Genomic DNA, 7,144 nt, shown 5'->3' with positions numbered 1-7,144 from the left:
GCTGCAGTGAACTTTAGCAAACAAAGGTTCTTTACAAAACCATTGTAACATAGTTCCTTGTGGTCCCATCTGGTTCTGTATTTTGATAAACAGATTTTATAATTGTTTAAGAAATATTTAAGCAAAAAAACATCTAATGTAAGAATATGCAGCATTTCTGGGTCTCTTCTATTACAATACATTTAATATCTAGAATTCTGGACAGTTGATCAGAGAAATTAACATCATACAAGATGCCAACTTGGGATTTGGGAAATTATGATGGGAATTCCTAACCGTTTTCTGGTGTTTTATAGATGAAACAATTAATTGCTAATGAAAATAATCTTTAATTGCAGGTCTTACTTGTCACCAAACCAAAAAAAAATAACCCAATAAACAGAAGAACTTTTAAAGAACCACATAAAGAGCATGAAGAACTATGCCTTAAATAAGGAGGTTCTTCAACTGGTGATGTGTTTTGAAGAACCAGAGAGCCTCCTGAAGAGCCATTAAAGAACCTTTATTTTTCTGAGAGCACTTTCACAGCTCAGAGAGCATTTTGATGTCTGTGTTCTAATACACACACTAAGGCATCTCCTTATATGAGGGCGGTTTCTATTATTTTTCTTTTGTACATTTTATTCTGCTATTCTATATTGCATATGTTGACATTGTTCTTATTATTTCCATAAGCAATTTGTACTTTAGGCTATATTTTGTCAAACTTCATATATTTTTAATACTTTAATAGCAACAATTCCCCATGAAGAATAGTTCATCCAGCTTATACTTGATCTTGTATTATTACTGATTCATTAAAAATGTAGTATCATTTGAATTGTTGTAGATTCAATGTCACCATAAAAACAAACAAACAAAAAAGAAAGCATGTAAATAAATGTTAGTACTACATTTTCTTTACTACTTCACGAAATGTATTTGATTGCATTCACTTGTCTTGTGCTTTTGGTGTACATTGCATCCACTGAGATTAATTATTTATTCATTCATTAATTGCATTATTATATGTTGAGTTCAAAGCATTTTGGAACAGAAAAAGGAATTTTAAAAATGTAGGTGTTCTTAGATAAATCATTTTCATGGGTTTCTTTGTGAAGTTTATCTTTGGTGTCCCATCTTGCACTTGTAGCACCAAGCTAACATGGATGTAAAGAACTGGCTCTTGTCCTTCCCTCAGTACACTTGCACTCAGTATAGAAACATATGTTCAAAAACCATCTAGGGTGTTTATTCTGTCCTGGAATTTTAAACTGTGGCTGTAAATGTTTTGGACAAAGTCTCAATAATGTAGTGCAAATATATTTCGCCCTTAGCTACAGTTCAAAAGTGTGTTTAAGTTGAACAATCATTTGACCGCCTTCCAAGTAATTGCCTGAATCCTCAACATCTCGTCCAGGGCTTGTCTTTCCCACGACTGGTAAAGGAGGGGTCAAGTGGGGGGGTGGTCTGGTATGAATATATGACTACTAATGAGACGGTCCTCATAAAGAACCTTACAATTTGGGTATGAATATGTGACCACAAAGAAGATGTGACAATGGCATCACCTAGCAACTCTTATCTGGAGGAATTCCAGAGTCAAGTCTTCTCCGTGAAGCGACGTGTACTTGGAGAGAAGAACCCCTCAGGCTGAGAGCCAAACACAGCCGACCATCCTGACAAAGAGCCCCCAAAAAATCAACTGAAGAGTCGGACATTGTCCTGTTTAACGTTACCATACACGGACATTAATCATACAACAGACAGAATGAAAGATGCGGGTGAAAGAAACAGATTAACAAGTTAAGTGTGGGTTGAATTATGACTTTGTGACCTTCAAATCACAATTGCTTCATTGCTTACAGAATGTAATTGTAGTTTAACTTGATGAGTGGCCTTCAGTCTTAAAAGACAGTTTCACCCTTTGGGAAAAGAAGCGACAAGACACCTTCTTTATTAAATTAAGCACTACAATTAAAGATGAACTTTGCACATATCTTCTATTTGTTACAAGCTTTCATTTTTGATTATTAAATATTAACTTTTATAATTCAAGTAGCGCTTTGCTCTAAGTGGAGCAAGGACACGTGCACAGGTAATCTGTCACACATTTTTCGCTCATATCGGTGCTTTTATGTAACCAAATTTGAGTTTTGTGTCTCCCTAAGGGAAAAAAAAAGTGTGGTCTGTTTTTCAATCTTACAAAGACCCACCACCATGTCTTAACATCCACATATCCCTTACATTTTAACTGTACAACACACTTTGTTTTGAGTATGAACTGCCACTTGAAGGAAACTTGAATCTCAGGCAGATCCTTCTCTCCACTCTTTATTGGTTTTGATACACACTGAGGTACGCTTAGGTGTTATTTTCGAGTGTGTTAATGCTTAGATTCCGAGAAGTGGTTTCTGTTGTCATCCAGTTCTCCGAGGTGTCAAAGGTTAACACCCTCTCTAAGACGCACAAGTATGCAAATGCTTTCATTACAATACAGGCTGCTTTTTATTCACCTAACAGAGCATGTGTCCTGCTGGAGAGCGGACTGCCGCCTCAGATCGCTCAACCCTCCGGGTCGCCCAAAACCCCCCTCCACCCTCAGCTCCCGGGCTTCAGAGGGTGATGACAACACAAAAGTACTTCACGCTGGGGGCTGGGCCTGCATTTTGTGGGTCAGTGAACAACGGCCGAGGCAGCAGCACCATGTCATTCAGACCTGGGCCCCCCTCCCACCCCTGCTTTCCTTACACTTCTTGTGGTATCAGCAAACAGAGAGGAGGAACACTACTGAAAGCACCGGGGAGTTTTTGTGTACCGCCAACAGAAAATGCACCTACTGTTTTCCACCACTCTCATAGTGAGGGTCCCTAAATCCTTGTTAGGAAAGGATGGATTCTCACGTCTGTTTATTCATTTTGATGCCTATCAGGGATTGATTATTTGGCTGAGATCGGTAGCAACATCACACCACAGAAAAATTCCACTACGAGTTAAAGTACAGAAGTATCAGCAACAAAGTGGACTTAGAAGTAAAATATTAATTTCCGAGTACAGCCTCTATCAGTGTTAGTTTATTATGTGATTAAGTTGTTAAGGTATAAAAGTAAACATTAGTTTAATGTTTGATGCAGTTGGTCAAAGTGGAGCTGTTCCACATATAGTGAGTGGTAGTTTAATGTATGAGAGTGCATTATAATATCATTTTAAAATATATGTTAAATCTTTACTTGAGAAGCAATTAGTGACCATGTCTGCTAAACAGAGAAACAAAGAGCACAATATTTAGTAAGACATGAAGTGGATTAGAGGAGCAAAGGCAGCACAGAACTGAAAATATTAAAGAAAGTGTGCCACACATCATGCCTGTGTATGTTTCATTTTTATCACAATTTGCATCACAATCTGAGGCACTTCAAAAAGAAAGACGTTCAAGTTTGTGTTGGAGTTATAATCAGCAGTTCATGTGATTTTTAATTTTTTTTGTTACAGATTTAATCGCCTACTTCCACTCAAACAGTGTTTTTTTTAGAAGAAGAAGAAAAAGAAGAAGAAGAAGAAACAGGCCGATAATCTGACCGTATCCGAATAACTGGAAAACGCTGATTCACTGTTACCACATCTGTGACACCGTGAATCTTTATAGATAATCCTGTTGGTTTTAAAAGGGTTTTATGAGCCTACAAGGTAGGAATTTTCCAACACACAAAGACTCGTGATTATCCTTCAACTTATCAGATAACACAAAACTCGCATAAGGCATGAGTTGTGTTATACAGCTTAGGCAGAAACTACAAAGAAAATGATGTTCTGACGAAAATAGGAAATATCTCAGCACAGCAGCAACAACAACAACAACATTGTTCATTTCAATGCTGTAAATAACACGCATCTAAAGCAAGAAGTAGGATTTCACCAAAACTAAATAAAAACCACAAGGCCTCATACTGTTAACTATGTACCAACAAAAGTGTGCCCTAATAATAATGCAATAAAACCAGCCACAAACCAACAACACCCTTTTGTCCAGCCAACAAACAGTGAATAGATGTTGTGGAAGCTTCTTTATTCAACACTCTCTGTTGTCTGCTCTTTGCTGAAAAGCCTGCACATTTTTTTCCTCCCTGTCCTCAGTCATTTCCTTTTAAAAGCTTCACATGCCACCTCTGGAAACACTACCTCTCTGAACTGGAATTCGGGGCGGGTGTCTGATGTCTATGTGGGCTATGTTGTGTGCAGCGCAGCGATCGGAAACAAAGGAATGAACATGCTCGGGCAAGTTTTGTATTATAAAGAGAAAGAAATGTGAGAATGCGGTTAAAATCACACGGTATTACTCATACATACACGGGTTAAGTCTGTCGGTGGCTTTCCCCCATCAGTCATCGCTGCCTGCTTTGGCACTGACCTCATGCAAGAAGAAAGAAAAATGAGCACAGGAGGTAGACATATTTTAGCAGGAATACAAACAAAGATAGTTGAAAGTATTGTCTCACCTTTGAAATACAAAACCACCACTTACAACCTCTGCCTTTAAAGTTATATATATATCAAATAACAAGCTTTTACCAACCCCAAAATTACACCGAAAAATGAGCCTTTGTTCGCTGCTTAGGATTATGTTCTCTTATTGGAATAAAACAGGTTGTGTATTCAAATTTATCCCAGACTGAGGTCACTATAATCCTCTTCGTCTGGCAAGTAAAAGTGGGGGGGACGTGACAGCAGGTGAAATCTCCTTCAGTAAAGACCTGTGTTAAATGTAATGGGTGTTGGCAAAGGGGGCCTAATAAAGATGACAGCACACATTCATATGCGTTCGTTTGTGTGCTCAGCTTGACGAAGTCTGCCCCGCAGGCTTAACAAAGGGGAGGAAGGAAGCCAGAGGGGCTGTGGAGCATGCCTCGGGGTGTGGGGTGACAAAACACACTCGCACCCACACACACACACACACACACACACTCACACAGTGGCCGTCCAGCTTACGTCCTGTGGTCTCTCAAGTCTGAAGTTCTAGCAGTGACAGCTGCTCCAGCACACTCTGCATGGGCTCATTCTCTCCTCAGCAGCCAAACCCTCCCCTTCCCTCCACACACACTCAGCCTGTCGCACACAAACACAGGACGCTCCATCCTGTTTACTGTTTACATTTCACAGTGGCCGGCCAACTTGGGAGGGCGATCGCAGGCATTACAGCTGTTTGTAAGGTAGCAGGTTGGATTGTGTGTGTGTCTGTAAGTGTGTGTGTGTGTGTGTGTGTGTGTGTGTGTGTGTGTGTGTGTGTGTGTGTGTGTGTGTGTGTGTGTGTTGGAGGGGGGGCGCTTCAGTTCCCATTTGTAGCACTTCTGTTATTCACTTACACGTTACAAACAGCTGAACGACCTTTCACCCATGTTGGCATTGAGGTTGAAATTTTGAAATTGAAAATTCATCAGCGGTTAAGGAAAGGAGAAGACGGCGTGACGTGATTGGTCTGACTGATTCGAAGTCAAGGCTTAAATCTAAGAGGGACATCAGGGCCACTTGGTTTTGGAGTGACCCACTTGAGAAGACAAAGCTTGAAGAATCAGCGTCTTCTTTTAAATCACTTCTTGAAACTCATTTTTATAGACTTCCTTTTATGTAATCTTGTCTATTTTATACATCTATTTTTTTTTTTTTTTACAGTTTAGTTGTTAGTTAGTCACATGTTTGTTTTATTTGTTTTTTAGTTTATTGTTATTACCATTGTTTTTATGCTTGTACCCTCTATTTCCTTTAATTCATTTTTTCTTCTTATTTAATGCGATGAGTCATATTTACTGCTTTTATATTGAGTTTGTATTCACTGATGTCTGTTGTACTGATGTTTTTTCCCCAATCTTCTGCCATGTTTACCTCTTTTTCTCCACTTCTGCACCACTGGTCTTTGTTCTTCCTGTTTGGCCTGACTGGCCTTCTGTTGTTTAATAGTCTTCCCGAGTTTCCTCCTTTTATTGGCCTGTCTGTAAAGTACTTTGCAAACTCTGAATTATAAGGTACTATATCAATAAAGTTGTCATTATTATGATTACAAACTTTAATACAAACTTTACTTTAAGACTCTCCTCTGCTGGTAGGAGATTATTTTATAAAAAAAATTGTGCTGCTAAATACAAAAAGAAAAATCTCCTAGAAATGTAAACATTCAAACACTGTAAGATGAAACAGAAAAGACATTTAAGATGTTACAACAACACTGGAACCCAGACTTCATCCTATACGGACCAGGACCTATAAGATGTTAAGTGGCTGCTAACTTACATTTTGTTACTGAGTCAAAGACAGTTTAACAACCACATCTGCTCAGAAAAATAAAAGGGATGAGTAGAAAGGATGACTGGCAGTGTGGTCCACAACAATCAGTTCATTATTTGGCCAGAAGGACACCTGCTTTGTTTGAGGTGGGCCTGGATTCAGAGAGTGATGGCATGAGACAGCTGAACAATGTAGAGTTAACAGGAGCTAATGTTCATCCCTTTAAAGTCTGTCATTAGTATTATTTGAATTATTCATTATCTTGTTTGAAAACTGCAGATGCTCAGAAGGCTGCTGATATTGTGGAGGGCTGCTGTTAGTTTCCTTTAAGAACTTACGGTGTTTATTGAAGATGGTGTGAGGAGCTTCTAGAAAGCAGTTTTCCCACTCAGAGACCAACAGAGGTCAGTGTTGGTGTGACAAAACACAGCAGAGAAAAGCTTCCTCCAAGTGACAGGCAACAGTAAGAGACTCCAAACACAACTGATGAAAGCCTCAGAGAAAACGCGTTGAGCTATTCATTACCATCACTAGATCCTGACAGGTGGATTCTTTATGAAATTCAATTAAGTCGGCTAATTGTGACTAATAATCTGTCTGAACATAGTGTCAGCAAAGAACTGCAAAAATATTTGTGATAATGATTTATTTTCTTCTTATCATTTCAAACTCTGATTTCATTAGAAGTGAGAGTATTTTATATAGTTTTTAGGGTTACATCGTTTGTTGGAACTCTTCATTTTAAACCCCAGTAATCCTCAGTCTAACTGGTCTGTCAGTCGGCATTTCAACCATACACAGAATACGAATGATCATAATAACAAAGAACAAAAAAACAGAACTGTGTCCCTTTTCCACACTCCAATCAGGTGTGGCTTTATAAGGCTAT

Source organism: Amphiprion ocellaris, chromosome 5, assembly GCF_022539595.1.
Source record: "Amphiprion ocellaris isolate individual 3 ecotype Okinawa chromosome 5, ASM2253959v1, whole genome shotgun sequence".
NCBI classification, from domain to species: Eukaryota; Metazoa; Chordata; class Actinopteri; family Pomacentridae; genus Amphiprion; species Amphiprion ocellaris.
The sequence above is the reverse complement of the archived record's forward strand: the minus strand, read 5'-3'. Positions refer to the sequence as shown.